A 19977-nucleotide genomic window follows, 5' to 3' on the forward strand; every position below is an offset into this window, starting at 1 on the left:
TTGAGAAGTATGTGAAAAGAAAGAGCTCCCCCTAAATTTGTGCATAGTTTAAGATTTGCTTTGGACTGCAAATGCACAAAGAGTTAGGATCATGGGTTACTCTTCCATGTCACATACATCTTGGTGGAGCGCTCAAAATGATAATAATTAAAATACATGCACTCATCACCAAGCAAAATGAATGATCATATGAAGGGATAATGTCATCCAACAAGCATAAAGGTAGCATATGATCAAACACATGATCATCCAAGTATCACACACAAGCATAAAGTATAAAGTATCTCAACCAAGCAAATAAACAAAGTTAAACCACCAAGGAGAAACGTAAGAGAGAACAAAAGCAACACTCTCTCTCGAAGCCTATGATCTATACATTTTCTCCCCCTTTGGCAACAAGTTACCAAAAAGTTCATAAAAAATGCATAGTGCTAAATCGACTCTCAGGCTTGGTCTTCAGGTGGTGGTGTAGACAGAACTCTAAGGACGGAGGCGTCAGTCGATGTAGATGGAGCTGGTGGAGTAGGTGCTGGAGCTGGTGGCACTGAAGCTGTAGCTGGTGCAGATGAAGTTGCTCTGGCGTCTGTGACAGGTATAGCAGCAGACCTCTGACCTCTGGGAACTCTAGAAAAAGCATCAGTGGTTGTCTTGCCCTTCTTCTCCTGCACTTCATCCTGAAGTTTCTCAACGACTGACTGGATCTCAGTGACCTTCACATCTAAGTCATAGAACTTCTGCTCCACGATCCTCTCCAAGCTCTCCTGGTTTTGAGTCAGGGTGGCCAGTCCCTTCCCAATCCTAAGAGTGGAGGCAATCAAGTAGCCAAGCTGATCTTGCTTGCTCTTCAGAAGATACTGAGATGCCTCTTCAGTAGTTGGCATCTTTGCAGCCTTTTCAGCCCTTGCCTTCTGCTTCTTGGCTTGTGCGTGCACAGAAGATGGTTCATTTTCATCCATCACCACACTGTTGTCCTCAAAGTCTGGGTAGATGGGCAGGTGCTCCTTGTCCAGCAGATATGTGCCAATACCCATCTTGGAGTTGATTAGCTCTTGGATCTGTGGGGCATACCCACAACTCCTCTTCTGATCTGCAGCTGTCCTCTTTATGGTTTCCACAATTAGGCTCGTGACCTTGAACTTCTGTGGAACATCAAAAATGTGCAGTAAGCTGATGGAGTGACCCCTGATCATCTTGTGATCACCTGACTTTGGCAAGAGAGCGTGCCTGAGGATCCAGTTGATTGTTGGCAAGCCTGACAGAAGGTAATGTACTGATCCAAACTTGTGTGTCTCAAGAGCAGCATCTGGGATCTCTTTGTACATGTGTGCCATGGTGTTGTGATCCTTCTTCTTCTTGGCATAGACATCCAACTCATCTTCACTCTCCTCAGGAGCGTTGATCAATTTCGCCCATTCAGCAACCGTTGACTGGTACCTAGTGCCTTCAGACATCCAGACAATCCTTCCATCTGGGTAGAAATGAGCTGTGGAGTAGAACTGCATGATGAGCTCATCATTCCACTTTGTGAGCTTCTGAGCCACAAACTCATCAACTCCACAAGCCTAGAAGCTTTCATATACACCAGGGAAGTGATCCTCATTTTCCTCAATGAATGTCCAATCGACCCATCTCATGTCACACACTATTGGCTTTTTGTCAAGCAAGATAGTCTCATAGAAGTCCTGCTGTTCCTTGGCATGGAACCTATAGTCCACAGCAGTCCTTCTTCTGGTGGCATATGGATTAGACTCTCTCCATAGCCTGAAACCTGAATCCTTCCTTATCTTCATGTTCTCAGCTACTGCATGAGCATCATTGTGGTCTGGAATTTTTGGCTTCAACTTCCTCAAGACATGTGACTCATCATCTTCTTCTTCCATTGCAGCTTCAGGCACTGGGGCCTTGTTCTTCTCCTCAACAGGGATGTTCCTGGTGCTCCTCTTTGGTTTTGGCTTTGGAGCTGGAGCAGCAGTCTTAGGCTTAGATGGAACATCCCCTGCCCTTATAGCATCTCCCATGAGCTTTTGAGCTTTGGGTGCTGGTGCTGCATCCTCTTCCTCTTCCTCTTCTTTAGAGTCTTTCATTATTGAAGATCTCCCAAGCACTCTGGCAGTGGTCTTCTTGACCCTCTCTTTCCTTTTCTTTTCTGCCACAACCTGCTCTTTGGGTGCAGATCCCAAAGTCTCTTGAGTGGATGTTCTGGCTTTTGACATTGGAGCTCTCTTGGCAGGAACCTTTTGCTTCATCCCTGGCTTAGTGGCAGCAGCTGTGCCATATTCCTTTTTCAGGACTTTCCTCTTTGAGGTGGTTTCTTCCTCCTCAGCCACATAGTCATCCTCTGAATCTGAGGTTTTCTTCTTGCTGGCCCTTGTGGCAGGCTTTGGCAAGTTGCTGGGTGTGCTCCTTTCCATCATCTGAGCTACTAGAGGGACTAGTGCCCTCACTCAAGTTCACTTGCTCCTTAGACTTGTTCTAACTATCACTCTGATATGACATGATGCAAACACTGACAGCAGACCCTGTGAATAGATTATAGATGAGGTAGAGTGGATGAGCATCACAAAGTGTAGAGGTTTTTGCAAAAGAATGAATCAAAAACTTAGTTTTAGTTTTCCACAGAAAGCATTTCGGATCTACCGATTTGAAATCTCGGTGATACCGAAGCAGATGTTGGAACCTAAACTAGTGAACTCGGTCAGACCGAGTCACAGTTCGGTGGCACCGAGACTGCTGGGGTTTCACAAAGACTTGAACTCGATCACACCGATTTGCAATTCTTGGTCAGACCGAGAATCACATGTGCAATGGCCTGAGCCAAATCGGTGGAACCTATTTCAACAACTTGGTCGGTCCGAGATGGTTTCGGCGGAAACCTAACCCTAAATTTTCAATCTACAACTAAACTATGGCAAGATACATGGCAAAACAATGTGCTGGGGAATCGAAGTGAGAACAGCACACAGATCAAGTCCATACCCTGGTTCGGCGATGGACTTGCTACAGCGGCAACGACGGAGACCTCCCGTTGATGGCGGATGAGACCAGCGACTGGGGGCGGCTGGCGACGAGGAGGACGATCCGGAGACCCAGGGAGGCAGAGCAGGCTGAGCCCGGGCGAAGAGGTTTGGAAAGTATTCCAAATTTTGGCCCGTGGGTATATATAGCCTGACCCTGTCGGTGTGACCGAGTGGAACAACTCGGTGGCACCGAGATGCATAACTACAAGAACTTACTGCAACTCGGTGTGACCGAAAAGTTCAAATCGGTTGCACCGAGATTAAAAACCTAGATCGAGTTAGTGATCTCGGTATGACCGAAATGGATGAATCTCGGTTAGACCGAAACGCACAAAGGAGTTTTAGAATTTTAAGTCTATGACGAATCAGGGACTCCGAGTGCTCCTCACACAGAGTGTTTCGAATCTGACTTGAACAAACTTAGTGATGCAGCATGAATAGAGTTTGAGATGAGAAGAGCATAGATAGCTAGAGAAGGTCCTTAGGCATTCTTGTCCATCCACTTGGCAAGATAAAAAGAAACCAACCAATCAAAACGACAAGTGGATGTCCTCGAATGAGTACATTATGCAACCAACATGCTCACACAATAAAATGACAAATGAAATATGTGGCAAAGCATGCACAAACAATTCTAGCATCTATCAAGCAATTGGCGATGACTGGGTCATCTACATATGAGTATATTGACTTAGGAGTCAAATGAGAAACATTTGATCATAGGTCATACTCATCGTTTAAGCACAAGTGGGGTTACCACTTTTACATAAAGCGTTGTTGTGTTCACACCATTAGAGTTGCTTTAGCTCAATTCTTTGAGTAAAGCTCCCCTAGATGTGAGATCCCCCCTAAGAGGGATGAACTAACCTTGGGTTTTGTCGATGATGACTTCATGTAGGTGTTGGAGATGTGGATGCTGTAAGTTGATGTAGATCATTCGGAGCTATCCTTTGGAGTCAGTTGCACTTTCAATACCTATACGGGTTAGTCCCACAAGGAACAAACAAGGATATCCATAGACATAGAGTGATGCACACACAAGATGATGTCTATGAGAGCATTAGGTTAACTTGTCCCTTGTCTTACCAACAAGAGGGTTTGTGACTCCTTGAACTAGTGCAAGATGTGGAAGTTGATTGCACTTGTTCTTGCCAAAATGATAAGACTGAAGTATGTTGGCGGAGTCACCCTCAAGAACTCTCTAGTTCTTCTTCTTCGGAATCCACACCATCTTGATGGGAATCCTCGGAGTTGTAGTTGTACTTGATGAAGTGGAACTTGATGTAGTCTTGGGAACCCACTTGACCAAGGCCTTAGGAGCTTCTTCAAATGTATCAATTTCCTCTTGAAGCTTGTCCTTGCCTTTTTCCTTGTGGTCTTGTGGTGGAAGATCATCTTGAGCTTGTGTCCCTTTTAAAGAAGTAGGATCATACTTCTCTTGTTGAGGAACAAACTTCGTCTTTGGGTATTGATCTTCTTCCCACTCAACTCCATTGGCATTGAACTTTCGTTCAAAACCAATACATTGGTTCTTCCGGTGCTTTCCTTGCTTGCGTATAATTTCCTCGATGTGCTTACTCCCAACAAGGCTCTTGTAAACACCTTTCTCTATGATTCCCTTCAATAAGCTATTTTCTTGCTCAAGTGTGACTTGCCTCAGAGAATCATTAGTGGAATTAAGAGAACTACTGGAAGCAACAATACTGGATTTAGCATGATTATTGTTACTACTAGAGGGAGAATGCTTCTTGTTCTTGTTACTAGACTTGACTTGAGGCATGTAAGTGGATAAGAGTAAACGCTTGGAAATGTAAGAAGAGCTTTTCTTGTGAAGATCATCATTGATTGCCTTTAAGAACTCATGATCTTGCTCAAGATTGAGCTTCTCAAAACGTAATTTCTCATGAGTCCTTAAAAGTTCTCGATGATCTCCTAAGATAGTTTCATGAGCTAACTTAAGAGTGTTTAGTTATTTAGTTAGAGACTCAATCTTCTCCTTATCATTGTCATTCGTTTTATCTTGATTAGCATGATTAATTGACGTTTCATCATAATATTCATCACTAGAGTTGTCAACAAGTAAATCATCATCACCTAACAAGTCATCTTCATCACTATTGAAATCAACATACTCGGGGTGTGATAACTTTGGACCTTTGGCCATGGACCATCTTCCAATTCCTTCATTTGGTGAATCAAATATGTCGTAGGAGTTGGTTGACACAAGTGCTAGACCGGCAACACCTTTATCTTGAGTATATTCGGAGTCAGAGTGATAGCTTCTCTCGGAGTGATTATCGGAGTCGGAGCCGGATACCCATTCACCAACATGAGCTTGATGTCTTCATTTTGTGTAGCTCCTTGATGACTTTTCCTTCCTTTCTGAATCCTTGCTTCTCCGGGTTGTTCTTTGTTCACAACGATCATCTCTACTCCTTCTCTCTCTTGATGGTGATTCTTCTCTTCTACTTCTTCTTTTTGGAGAATCTTCTCTTCTCTTGTAGGGGGTCGTACACTCATTTGAGTAGTGTCCGGGTCTTCCACAATTGTAGCAGTTTCGCTCTCGGCTAGAAGATCTTTTGTCATTGTAGGATCTTGACTTGGAACTTATCTCTTTGCTTCTACTCTTGTAGAACTTGTTGAAGTTCTTCACCATTAGGCTCAATTCTTCATTGAAGGTTTGTTTCTGGCTTGATGATGTGGGAGCTTCACATGAGGCTTTGTAAGCACCACTTGACATGTTATGGAGTTCCTCCTTATCCTTGAGTGACATCTCATGAGCAACAATTCTTCCAATGACTTCCGTTGGTTTGAGATCTTTGTAATTTGGCATCATTTGGATCAATGTGCATACGGTACCGTATTTTCCATCCAAGGCTCTTAGGATCTTCTTGATGATGAATTTGTCGGTCATCTCTTCACTTCCTAAGCCCACAATCTCATTTGTGATAAGAGCAAGCCTAGAGTACATTTCAGCGACACCTTCACCATCCTTCATTTTGAACTTGTCAAGTTGACTTTGAAGAACATCCAATTTGGATTCCTTGACGGAGTCGGTACCTTCGTGCATATCAATCAAAGTATACCAAATTTCCTTTGCATTCTCAACACGGTTGATTTTGTTGAATTCTTCGGGGCACAATCCGTTGAAGAGGATATCACAAGCTTGAGCATTGTATTGTAGCATCTTCAACTCTTCCGCTGTAGCTTCACGGTTCGGTTCTCTCCCATCAAATAATTGACCTTGCAAGCCAACACACACAATAGCCCAAACGGCGGGGTTATGTCCAAGAATATGCATTTTCATATTATGCTTCCAACTAGCAAAATTAGTACCATCAAAGTAAGGACCTCTACGGTGGTAATTTCCCTTGCTAGACGCCATACTCTCCTAGGTTGTGAAACCAAGGCTATGACTTCCAAAAGCTATGAAAATCAAGGCAAATGGAGACCAATGCTCTGATACCACTTGTAGGATCGAAAGTATGTCTAGAGGGGGGGTGATTAGACTACTTGACCAAATAAAAATCTAGCCTTTTCTCAATTTTAGTTCTTGGCAGATTTTAGCAACAATGGACAAGTCAAGCAATCTTAATTCAAGAAAGCATGCAAAGAGTATATGAGCAGCGGAAAGTAAAGCATGCAACTTGCAAGAATGTAAAGGGGAGGGTTTGGAGGATTCAAACGCAATTGGGGACACAGATGTTTTTGTCGTGGTTCCGATAGGTGGTGCTATTGTACATCCACGTTGATGGAGACTTCAACCCACGAAGGGTAACGGTTGCACGAGTCCATGGAGGGCTCCACCCATGAAGGGTCCATGAAGAAGCAACCTTGTCTATCCCACCATGGCCATCGCCCATGAAGGACTTGCCTCACTAGCGGTAGATCTTCACGAACTAGGCGATCTCCTTGCCCTTAAAAACTCCTTGGTTCAACTCCACAATCTTGTCAGAGGCTCCCAAGTGACACCTAGCCAATCTATGAGACACCACTCTCCAAGAAGTAACAAATGGTGTGTTGATGATGAACTCCTTGCTCTTGTGCTTCAAATGATAGTCTCCCCAACACTCAACTCTCTCTCATAGGATTTGGATTTGGTGGAAAGAAGATTTGAGTGGAAAGCAACTTGGGGAAGGCTAGAGATCAAGATTCATATGGTAGGAATTGAATATCTTGGTCTCAACACAAGTGTAGGTGGTTCTCTCTTAGAAAAAGTAAGTTGGAAGTGTAGGTTCATTCTGATGGCTCTCTCCATGAATGAAGAGGTGCTGGAGGGGTATATATAGCCTCCACACAAAATCTAACCGTTACACATAACTTCCAAAACTCGGTGGGACCGAATGGTTAAACTCGGTCGGACCAATTCGGCAAAGCTAGTGACCGTTAGGGTTTTCGGTGGTACCGACATGCAACTCGGTAGGACCGATATGATTAGGGTTAGGGCATAATGTAATCTCGGTGAGAACGATTTTGGTAATAAGCTAACCAGAGAGTTGGTCAGGTAAACTCGATGGGACCGATCACTCATTTCGGTGAGACCGAAACATTACGAAGGGAAAACAGAGAGTTTACATTGCAATCTCGGTGGGACCGATCGCTCATCTCGGTGAGACCTAAACGTTACGAAGGGAAACAGAGAGATTACAACCCCATCTCGGTGAGACCGAGATCCTTATCGGTGAGACCGATTTGCCTAGGGTTTGTGGCAGTGGCTATGACATTTGAAACCCGGTGGCGCCGGATAGGAAGAATAGGTGGGGCCGAGTTTGACTTTTGGTTTAGGTCATATGTGGATGTGAGAAAGTAGTTGAGGGTTTTGGAGCATATCACTAAGCATTTTGAGCAAGAACCTCATTAAGAAACACCTCATCCCTCCTTGATAGTATTGGATTTTCCTATAGACTCAATGTGATCTTGGATCATTAAAATGGAAAATGTAGAGTCTTGAGCTTTGAGCTTGAGCCAATCCTTTGTTCATTGCATTTTGAGGGGTCCACTTTTCTCATCCATGCCATGCCAATAATTGAGCTTTCCTGGGATATTAATCTTGAAGTAGCATTAGCTTAGTGAGCTATATGTTGTTAGGAATTACCAAAACCACCTAGGGATAGTTGCACTTTCAAGTTCTGATGATCCTGAAGATATTGGAAAGGAGCTCTCTATGCTAGTTAAGAAGTCCACTAGGAAGAAAGGCTTCAGAAATTCTTCACGATCCAGCTCAAGGAATGATGAAGCTTCTACTCATGACTACAAGAAGAGAACATGCCACAAGTGCAAGAAACCTGGGCACTACATCTCTGAGTGTCCGCAGTGGGACAATGAGAACAAGAAGAAGAAGAAGAGCAAGGAATGTGATTCTGACGACAAGAAGAAGAATAAATACTCAAAGTCTTGTTTCAAGTCTTCCTCAAAGTCTTCATCACACAAGAAGAGCTCATCTGACAAGGCTCGTGCGTTTGTTGGCAAGGAAATGGATTCAGAGGAGGAGTCTGTTTTTGAGGAGGCGGAGGCGGAGTCTGAGGAGGAGTCTGACTCTGGCATCGCAAGTCTGGCTACAGCCTACGTTTCCAAGTCCATCTTCAGCACTGAAGACAATGGTTCCATCACCCACGCTGATGACAAGGATGACTCCGCTCCCACCTATTGCTTCATGGCATGTGGTGCCAAGGTAAACTCACGCAATGCTCACTATCAAACATCCAGTGAAGATGACTCTGATCGTGATTCCAAACCCAGCTACAAAACACTTGCTAAAATTGCAACTGAACAACAGAAAGCTATGGAACATATTCAAAAACTGTTAGACAAAAGCGATGGCCTGTTGGACGCGGAAATGACTCGATCTCAGTCCTTAGTTGAAGACATAAAAAATCTTCATGTTAAGTATGAGGAATTTGAAAGTCGTCATGAAACGCTCTCAACAACTCATGAAAAGCTTTCCTATGATTATCGTCAAAGGAAGCAAGAACTTGAGAAATTGAGAGCAATTCATGAAGATCTTCAAAAGGAAAATGAGTAACTTCACGCTCAATAGATCAGTCCCGCTCAGGAAGGATTTGAACCACCATGTCTAAAATGCCTTGAGCATGATAACGCTACTTCTGTTGCTGAGTGTTCTACTGCTGCTACTGTTGCAAAATCTTCAACTGTTGATGTGGTAACTAACCCCTCTGCTGAGGATGCCACTGCTATTGCTGATGAAAATGCTAGGTTGAAGACATTGCTTGAAACAGGGATGTACAAAAGTCTCAAAGGGCATCAGACACTATGTGATGTCCTCAAAAGGCAGATTCTGAACCGTAACCCTAGGAAAGAGGGTGTTGGGTTTGAAAGGAAAATGAATGCTGATGGCTCTTACTGGAAGCCTGAGCAGTACCCCAAAACCACATGGGTTGCTGCAAAGGAACCTTTAGTGGATCCATCCACCCTATCTGGCTTCATTTGTGATAATCCTATTGTCATTGATGAATCCTTTGATGCAAACTATAAATTGTTTAAGAATCAGAATGGTGAAGTGTTTGCCAGGTATATTGGTACTAACTGCAGGAATGGGCCACCTATGAAGAAAGTCTGGGTGCCCAAAAGGTGTCTGGAGAATCTTCCTGTGAATGTCGTCAAGACACCACAAGGAAAGAAGACAAATCCCAGACCACATGCTTCATATGGTCCAAAGGCTTCATACAGACAGAGGACTCACCTGAGTCGCACTAACACAAATGTTTTGTAGGGAAATCATACCCATGCCTATGAATATGAGCGTGTTTCATCAAATAGCCATGTTCATAAGACCAAGAACTACTCTGCTTATTCTTATGAGTATTATTGACCTCCTGCAAAACTATTTGCCAGGGCTTCAAAGCCAAAGTTCTCAGATGCTGCACTTAGACTCATTGCTTCGAAGCCACCCCTGAAGATGTGGGTGGCTAAGAAATCTTAACTCTCTTTTGCAGGGAAAGGTCTCTAGCCGAAAATCAAATGCGTCTGAAGCTATTGCTAGGGACCTAAAACATCTTGTGGGGCACAAGATAAAATTCCCAAATGATCTTATTATGTGTTCCATTTTTGAGTCGCTTAACATGCATCCTATCAGTTCTAACCTGGGTCTGAGCTTTCATAATTCACTTGCTCGTCAAATGCTTATGCTTCACAATACTCTTCGTGAAGCCTATCCCCCTAACTGTTCTGTAGGGTATGACACCAACTGCTTCAGAATGGATTATCGATAGTGGATGCACTAATCATATGACTGGTGATAAAAGTCTTCTCACGGACTCAACCTTACGTCCATCGGAGAAGACTCACATCACATTTGCTGACACTGGCAAAAGCAACGTATTGGGTCTAGGTAGAGTTGCAATCTCAAAGGATCAACACATGGATAAAGTGATGCTTGTTAAATCCCTTGGTTTCAACTTAATGTCTGTCTTAATGCTTTGTGATTTGAACATGATTGTGATATTTCAAAAATATCGTTGTGTTGTTCTAATGGAATCTGACAAGTCTCTAGTCTTTGAAGGGTGTCGGAAAGATGATTTGTACATGGTAGATTTCTCAGCAGGACCATAGCTTGCCATGTGTCTTCTTGCAAAAGCTTCAGAGTGCTGGCTCTGGCATCGGAGGCTAGGGCATGCTGGCATGAGGAACTTGCATACTCTTGCAAAGAAGAAGCACGTCATAGGCATCGAAGGCATCAAGTTCAATAAGGATCACTTATGCGGTGCCTGCGAAGCTGGAAAGATTATGAGGGCCAAGCATCCCTCGAAGACAATCATGACAACGACTCAACCCTTCGAATTGCTACACATGGACCTCTTCGGCCCTACTCACTACTCTACTCTAACTACTACTGCTTGTCTCTATGGCTTCGTCATTGTTGATGATTATTCAAGATATACATGGGTACACATAATCCTCTACAAGACTAAGTGCAGGATGTCTTCAGACGCTTCGCTAATCGAGCCATGAACAACTATGGAGTCAAGATCAAGCACATAAGAAGTGACAATGGCACTGAATTCAAGAACACCGGCTCAACACTTATCTTGATACATTGGGCATCACTCATGAGTTCTCACCTCCGTACACGCCACAGCAGAATGGCATCGTGGAACGCAAGAACAGGACACTCATTGAGATGGCTCGGACGATGCTCGATGAATACAAGACACCAAGATAGTTCTGGCCTGATGCTATTGATACTGCATGCCATGTCATCAACCGTGTTTATCTTCACAAGCTTCTGAAGAAAACATCCTATGAACTCCTCACTGGTAAGAAGCCAAATGTCAGTTACTTCAGAGTATTTGGTGCTAGGTGCTGGATCAAGGATCCACATCACACTTCAAAATTTGCACCGAAAGCACATGAAGGTTTTATGCTTGGTTACGGAAAGGATTCGCACTCCTACAGAGTCTTCAACCTCTTTCACTATAAAGTGGTTGAAACTGTGGATGTGCGGTTCGATGAGACTAACGGCTCACAAAGAGAGCACCTGCCAAATGTGCTAGATGAAATTCCACCTAGTGAATCCATCAAGCTTATGGGAACTAGAGAAATTATACCGTCTGAAGTACAGCCTGAAGAGGAACTTATCATTTCTACACCTAATCAACCTGAAGACAATGCTCAGCCTGAAGTCAACCCTTCAAACGATGACAATGATTAGCAAGAGCAAAATCTTCGTCCAGTTCATCCTCGTGTTGCAAAAGAAGTACAAATTGAGAAGATAATTGATAGCATCAATGCACCTGGTCCACTCACTCGTTCACAGCTAGCAAATTTTTGTGGGCACTTTGCATTTGTCTCAATATCTGAACCCAAGAAAGTTGATGAAGCCTTCATGGAACCTGAATGGATTCAAGCCATGCAAGACGAGCTTCAACAGTTCGAGCTGAATAATGTATGGGAACTGGTCAAGCGTCCTGATCCTCGTAAACACAATATCATAGGCACTAAATGGACGCAACAAGCAAGATGAGCATGGTCAAGTTGTCAGAAACAAGGCTCATCTCGTTGCTCAAGGATACACTCAAGTTGAAGGAATTGACTTCGATGAAACATTTGCTCCTGTGGCTAAGCTTGAAGCTATTCGCATACTGCTAGCCTATGCAAATCATCATAACATCCTTCTGTATCAAATGGATGTGAAGAGTGCCTTTCTCAATGGCAATATTGAAGAAGAAGTGTATGTTGTGCAACCACCTGGTTTTGAAGATCCAAAACATCCTGACAGGGTTTACAAGCTCAACAAGGCACTGTATGGCCTCAAACAAGCCCCTCGTGCTTGGTATGACACACTCAAAGACTTCCTGAAGAGCAAAGGCTTCAAAAATGGTTCCTTGGATCCCACACTCTTCATGAAGACATATGATGGTGAACTGTTTGTGTGTCAAATATATGTGGATGACATTATCTTCGGCTGCACTAATCAAAAATACAGTGATGAGTTTGGACACATGATACAAGAGCAATATCAGATGTCCATGATGGGTGAGCTGAAGTTCTTCCTTGGTCTTTAAATATGGCAACAACGCAATGACATCTTCATATCTCAAGAGAAATACCTCAAAGATTTCCTGAAGAAGTTTGGAATGCAAGACTGCAAAGGTTATACGACGCCAATGCCAACCAAAAGTCACCTGGGTCCTGACGCCAATGGTAAACAGTTCGATCAAAAGGTATACCGCTCCATGATTGGTTCTTTGCTTTATTTGCGTGCATCTAGGCCAGATATCATTAGCGCGGCACCAAAGGAATCGCATCACGTAGCCGTGAAGCGAATTCTTCGATATTTGGCTTACACCCCAACACTAGGATTATGGTATCCAAAGGGCCCAGAGTTTGATCTAGTTGGATTCTCGGATGCTGATTATGCTGGTGACAAGGTGGATCGCAAGTCTACATCACGCACATGTCACTTTCTGGGACGATCACTTGTTTGTTGGTCTTCAAAGAAGCAGAACTGTGTATCTCTCTCCACTGCTGAATCTGAATACATTGCTGCTGGATCTTGCTGCGCTCAGCTTCTATGGATGAAGCAAACACTCAAAGACTATGGCATCCATCTGAAGCAAGTACCACTCTACTGCGACAATGAAAGCGCCATCAAGATTGCCAACAACCCAGTTCAGCACTTGAAGACAAAGCACATTCAGATCCATCATCACTTTCTCCGAGATCATGTCATGAAGGAAGATATTGAAATCATTCACGTCAACACTGAAGAGCAACTGGTAGATATCTTCACAAAGCCCTTGGATGAGAAAAGGTTTTGCAAGTTGCGGTGTGAGCTAAATATCTTGGAATCCTCAAATGTCCTGTGATCAGGCACACATCCTAACACTTATGCATGTTGATGACTTAGGTGTGCAACACACAAAGTAACGTATATCTTCAATTAATGAAGACTTACACTCTAAGTGTGAATACATTAACGCGAAATTTGACTTCGGAGCGCCACGATAATTATGCGTCGTGTCTGGGTTTAATACTTCCTATACTGTGGGTAACGCCACCACCAAATTCTTCTGTTTGAAGTGTTTGTCTCATGGCATTACATTTGCTATGTCTTCGCATTCGTTTTGTCTTCAAATTTCAACATGTCCTCATGTTTATCTTCACTATGATTTGGTTGTATTCTGATATGTACATATATTAGTGTTCTGTCCTCTACAGCATTCACTTATAGCTATGTCTTCTCGCTTGAATCTTTTGAAACTAAGTGAATGTGATCGGACCCTAACCTCTCTATGCTTTCTACCTCAAACTCTATCTATCCCAATCATATGCATTCTACTAAAACTGTCGAATGTCTTCTCTGCGTCCTTGTGAGCAGAAGACATAGAGACAAACATTATATCTGATTTAAATGCTCAATCCTTTTTGCCTGAAACCTGGAGAAGCGAGAACGACCACCCGACAATCCAGGCGTGCGTGGGAACATGGAACAACCTCCAATGTGTTGCATGTTCGCCATGTGTCCTTCAGATGTGAACCGCCATGCCGCAGACATCATCTTCTCCGCTGTCGCCGTAGGTGTCCTCCGTCGCCAAGTTAGGGCACGGAAGATTGAACTGCTCGGCCTCATCTTCGACTCCGTCTAGCAGTTCTTAGTGTGGTAAATAAAACCTCTTTTTACAGTCCTTTTGATCCGATAGATTCATCTTTTTCAACCACAAGTGGTTTCTGTCCCTACAAAGTTGGATCTATCCTATTCTGCATCTCATAACATGCCTAGTATATTCACTTATGCTTCACAAAGTAGTTAGATTCCTCACTTGTACTTATTCTTGGATTCGTACAAATCTGGAACCAACTCTCAACATATGAATGAATGTCTTCGCACTATGAGGTCAATGTCTTCTAAACTGATTTATCTTCAAAATCTTCTGAGAATGCATATGATCTCTTCCCCTTCCCTCGCATCTCTAATGCTGTCACAGGTACATGTCCATGGGAGAATCCCTTGGTTCTCATAGTCTGCATTCATTTGCAAAGTTCTTATAGCATCACATCAATTCACCCGAAGCTAATTCATGTCTGAGCACCAGAAGGAAGCCTTTGCATGTTCTAAAGCCATTTAGTCTGAACTTCATGGAGACAGAAAAATTAGTCAGGAAGGGCGGCAGACAACACCGTGAAAACACTGCTAAGGAACTTCCACTGGATCTCTATGAGCTATACATGTCAGATCCAGAAGAGACCTATGGAGAACGCAAGAACCGAATCCAATGGATTCAAAGACATTGGGCAGAGGAATGGTTCAAGTATAGATTTGTCACTGACGAATATGCTGAAAAGAATGCCATCAAGGGCCCCTGGGAGATATTATATACAAAGGTCTTCAGCCCAAGTCGAAGTCCGAAGCTATTGCTCAGGGCTTCTACCCATGCATGATCCATGGACCTCAGCCTGCTAATGCCGACCCATCCTCTTTGTTGTGGTGTCATGAAGACAATCTCTTTAAGCGCAACTTCCAGTTAGCCAAAACATCTGCCAAAGAGAAGAAGAAGTCGCTTGGGTTAGACTTCAACCCCGGTCCCTCTGCTCCTCGTGCCGACGGCACACGCGATGCTGAACCCAATATTGTTGGGCCCTTCTACAATCTTGAAAGTCTCATCACTCACATTCAGGTTCAAGGGGCAGCCGTGGGTCACTCTGTAGATGATGCTGATTATGACGAAGCACCTGCACCACCGAAGCATGTGAAGCAAAAGAAACCAAAGGCTTCAAAGCCCTCCTCTGCACTGAAAGTCTCACGGGCGAAGCCTCTGGCCACTGCACCGCCTGAAGCCAGTGTGCAGTATGAAGATCTCTCTCGCATCTCCAAGTCTGACAAGATGAAGAATCCCATGCAACCAACTGGTCAAGAATTGACCCCTGCTGCCGTTGTGAGGAATGAGAACGAAGCCATTGATCTGTCTAGCAATGATGATCTTGGCGATGATGCTCTTGAGCTGCTTATAAAGAGCAAGCAAGAGGCGGAAATCTTCAATGATCTTCCCCTCTTTGATGTGGAGATACTGTACAAGTTCATTGATGAGTGGTTCGACAACCCAGACCTCAGTTTTGATGATCTTCAACTCCCAATTGGCCTCAGCGTCTCCTTCCATGGAGCCATTGCTCCTGAGCTGGCTCTTGCACAGAGAATTGTTGACCTGAAGCACAATATTGATTATGAAAAGGCTTAGTTCAAGAAGCACATGGCCAAGCTCAACGTGGAAGACGTCCAAAACTTCAAGGTCATGCTGCATGAGCTCAAGGAGGCGTTCCACAAGAAACGTGAAGAAGCTAAAGGTTCTCAAGAGCGCATGAAATACCTGGCTGCCAAATGTGTTCAAGGCTACAATGAAGCTGAAAAGAGCAAGGCTCTGGGGCGACCTGGCATCGACCCCAGAATGGCTGCCAAGAAGAAGAAGAAGCCTGCTGTGGCCCAACCTGAAGCATCAAGGCAGGAAGAACCTCACATTGTCTTCCCAGCCAGTATGACAGGCTCGAAGCCTAAGGTCCCCATAGTGGCTTCGGAGCTCAAGAAAACAAGGGCAGCTGAAGCCGAAGCCCACAAGCGCAAGACCAAGCACACCACTGACAACGCTCCGCCGATGAAAAAGAGAAATACAAAGAAGAAAGATCGGGCTGCTCCCACAGAGCCCCTTGTTGTTGAGCCGATCTCAGTGGCTCGTCCTACAACTGAACATAGTGAACGCCAGTTGATAGTTCATGAGCCTACTTGCACAGAGGCTCCAGAAGTTGAATACATTCCAATTGTTGACCCCACCGCAGCTGAAGACATTGGTCATCAAGACAATGTTGAAGATGATGAAGTCCTTCCTCAGATCGAACACAATGTGGTATCATCGCCTGTTCTCACGAATAGCGAACTCATCAGCATTGGTTGTCCATTGACGCCAATTGCTCAAGATGACTCATGGGCTGATAACCCACAAGACTCCCCCCATCAAGAAGAATCACCAAGTACTCCCCCACCTCAAGTCACCACTTGGTGCTTGAAGATAATGACTTTGTGGCCCAACCAACTCCATCTTCACAAGTGTCGCCAGCGTTCCGCAGGCTTTGCAAAGGACCACTGCCACAGATCACTCTGTCAAGTGTTCCAGAAGGAGAAGAGCACCAATCCGTTCACGCCAAGTCTTTCATGAAGCCTCTCCTACCGTGAACATCCCCGAGTCTGAAGCCAAAGTGGCTGAAGATATTCCAGCTGCATCAGCCGATGAACAAGAAGAACCAAGACATGAAGAAGGACATGTTGCTACACCCCCAACCAACCCTGAAGTTGTTCTCGAGGAGAACGTGTCCGACCCTCCAGCTACTCTGCATCAGCCGATGAACAAGAAGAGCCAAGACATGAAGAAGGACATGTTGCTACACCCCCAACCAACCCTGAAGTTGTTCTCGAGGAGAACGTGTCCGACCCTCCAGCTACTCGAGTGCAGGTTGAAAACTCTGAGGCGGCCACTAACACCAACACAGAAGCCAATGACGTTGTCATGGCCGAAGATAATTTGGCGCCTGAAGCTAATGTGGTGCCAGAAGTGATTGCACCTGAAGCCAATGCTGCTCCCGACGCAAATCTGCAACCAGAAGTCAATGCCACTGCTCCTGTACCGCCTCCACGACCACACACCCTTGAGCAAGCATTCTATCAAGGCCAACTTACCATCGTTCACTGGCCCATTCTGGTTCCTCCACCTGCTGTCGGTCCGCAATTTGACTATGATGTGGAGCACAAGCCTCAGGTCTAGAAGCCAAAGCTGCCAAGGTTTCCAGGTACTGCAACTTCACTAGGATCATTTAATCTGAATGGCTTCAAGGCACACAACACATTCTTTGATAGTGCCAAGAACCCCTACACAAGGCCAAGAATCTCATCAGATCGATTCCGGAGTTATCAGCAGCGCAGTTACTATTCCTGCATCTTATACAATCAGGGGCGCATTTCCCTCATATCCGTCTAGACCGCGAAGCCATGGCTGGCGTGCCTTGCCTAGAAGAAGCCCTTGACTGCTTCAGAGATGCTGGCCTTCTATAGTTTGTGACTGCCAAAGAACATTGGAATGAAGAGCTTCTGCTACAATTTTATGCTACCCTTCACATTCGCGGCTACAACAGGGATCCGAAGACTTGGATCCTTGAGTGGATGACAGGCGATGTACACCATGAAGCTAAAGCCCAAGACATCATGGAGCTTACTTCCCTGCCCACTCCTGGCGAACATTATGAACCAGGTTGTCAGCTACACTAGAATGCGTTGGAAAGCATCTTCTAGAAGCCAGATCCAAACATGAGCCAAATGCTGAGCATGATGAAGCCACTGCCACAAGACGCTGACTATCCTAAGGAGTTCTTTGTTGAAGACCTAGAGTATCTGCCCTGCACTATTTATCATATTATCAGGCGAACTCTTTGGCCGATCAAAGGACATTCTCCTGCAGTCAAGCTTAAAGGAGCCAATTTATCTTCACAATGTCGATCGTCAAAGCTTCACCCAGCCCATTGAAGGAGTTCAGGTCGTTTCTCGTGTTTATCCCTTGGCTGGAAATACACGTGCCCCTCGCACCCAAACTGAAGCCACTGCAAGCACCATTGCTCAAAGGCCTTGGAAGCGTTCTCGTGTTCTCAATGATCAAGAGCTTCTCGTCGCTCTACATAGAAACAGGACAAGCATCATGAATGGCTTAAGCGTCAGATGCAAAGCCTCTTGGTGGACGTCAATCGCATTCGCAATCTTGCCACCAAGAATGCCTTTGTTACACATGAAACCTGTCGGAGGTCATGGAAGAGCTTGACATTGCTCAGTGCTGAAGCTGATCTTCAAGACGATGGCTTCACATAGAGATTCAAGTTTGACTCAACTCCTCCAAGGAATGCTCACTTGCGTCATACTCCCTCACTCGAAGACTCTGACTATTCCTCCTCAGCTACAACGGTGAATGCCAGAGTCATAGATGATCAAGATGATGCTACCTCACCACCTCCAACTTCAGCGCGTGTCGACACTGCACCAAGTTCTTCTGCACCATCGAACCTCAATGACGACCCTGCTGCTTCACCTACTCCTCATGGGAACGAGTAGAAGCTCTATGTCTTCAAACCTTTTTGGTCATTACTGACACAAGGGGGAGAAGCATATGAGTTGATAGTCTTCAAGAGGGTCCATATGGGTGGTTGCTATACTTTTGCTACATTTGCCAAGTGCTTACAACTCTCGCTTTTGATACATTTGGTTCATTTGAGTTGTAACACTTAAACTTGATGGTTGTCTGCTACCTTTTCGTCAACTATGTGATGCGATGATAAATTCCGCATGTGCGACGATAAATTCCGCACGAAGTCATTTTGCAGACGTCCATTTTTTCATTATGGATGTCATTATCTTCGTTATATCCTTTCATGCATGATGAATTGTCTTCATAAGTAGAAGAGGAGCTCCGCAAGAACAACCTGCCATGTGCATTTGCATTCAAAAGCAAAATACTTATATGCACATCTTTAGGGGGAGCCTTTCTGCCACTTACGAAGACAATACCTAAATCCTTTACAATTTCACATACTTTTATCCCCGTTGAAAACTTCAACCAGTTTGTCATCAATCACCAAAAAGGGGGAGATTGTAAGTGCATCTAGTGCCACCCCTAGTTGGTTTTGGAGTATTGACGACAAACCTGGTTGAGGGACTAATGTGTTTGTGAGAATTGCAGGATAACACAGGTAGTAGTCCCTCACTGATTCGGTTTACCTACTGGAGATGACCCCTAAAAATGTATGAAGACATTGAAGGCAAAGGTGGTATGTGAAGATATTCACATTGAAGACTATGACAAGAGAAGACATCGCGTGAAGACTGTGAAGCGCGAAGACTTAGTTGTTTCGTTGTTTCCTTTTCTTCTTTGTTGAGTTATAGGAACCACCGTACTGTTAAGTGGGGTCCCAGTGAACAAAGTCAGAGTGACTGAAGTGATGCTTAACCAAAATCCTATGTCTTCGAGCGAAGACAATGAGGGCAAACCTTATCCAGAGCTGGATGAGTCAGCTTTACTTGTAGCCCAAGTAAAGTTGCCGCGTGTGTTTGAAATCTGACCGTTGGAACACGTGTCAGTTCCTTAGTGACCCAGAGTCATTACGGACAAATCAGGTCGGGTTGCCTAGTGGCTATAAATAGCCCACCCCCTACACCATAAATTGGTGGCTGCTCAGAGTTAGTGCACGCCTTTTGTCGTTTGAGAGCAACCCACCTCTGAAGCCTTTGAGAGAGAAATCCTTGCGAGGACAAAGACCTAAACACCAGAGACAAAGAGTGTTAGGCATCACTGAAGTCTTCCTGTCTGTGTGATCTGAAGAATTGTTACACTTGAGGACTGTGAATCCTCCAGTCGGTTAGGCGCCGCGTTCTGAGCGTCCAAGAGTCATTGAGGATCGCCGGTGAACGAAGTCTCTGAAA

Source organism: Triticum aestivum, chromosome 2A (assembly GCF_018294505.1).
Source record: "Triticum aestivum cultivar Chinese Spring chromosome 2A, IWGSC CS RefSeq v2.1, whole genome shotgun sequence".
In the NCBI taxonomy this organism is placed as follows: domain Eukaryota; kingdom Viridiplantae; phylum Streptophyta; class Magnoliopsida; order Poales; family Poaceae; genus Triticum; species Triticum aestivum.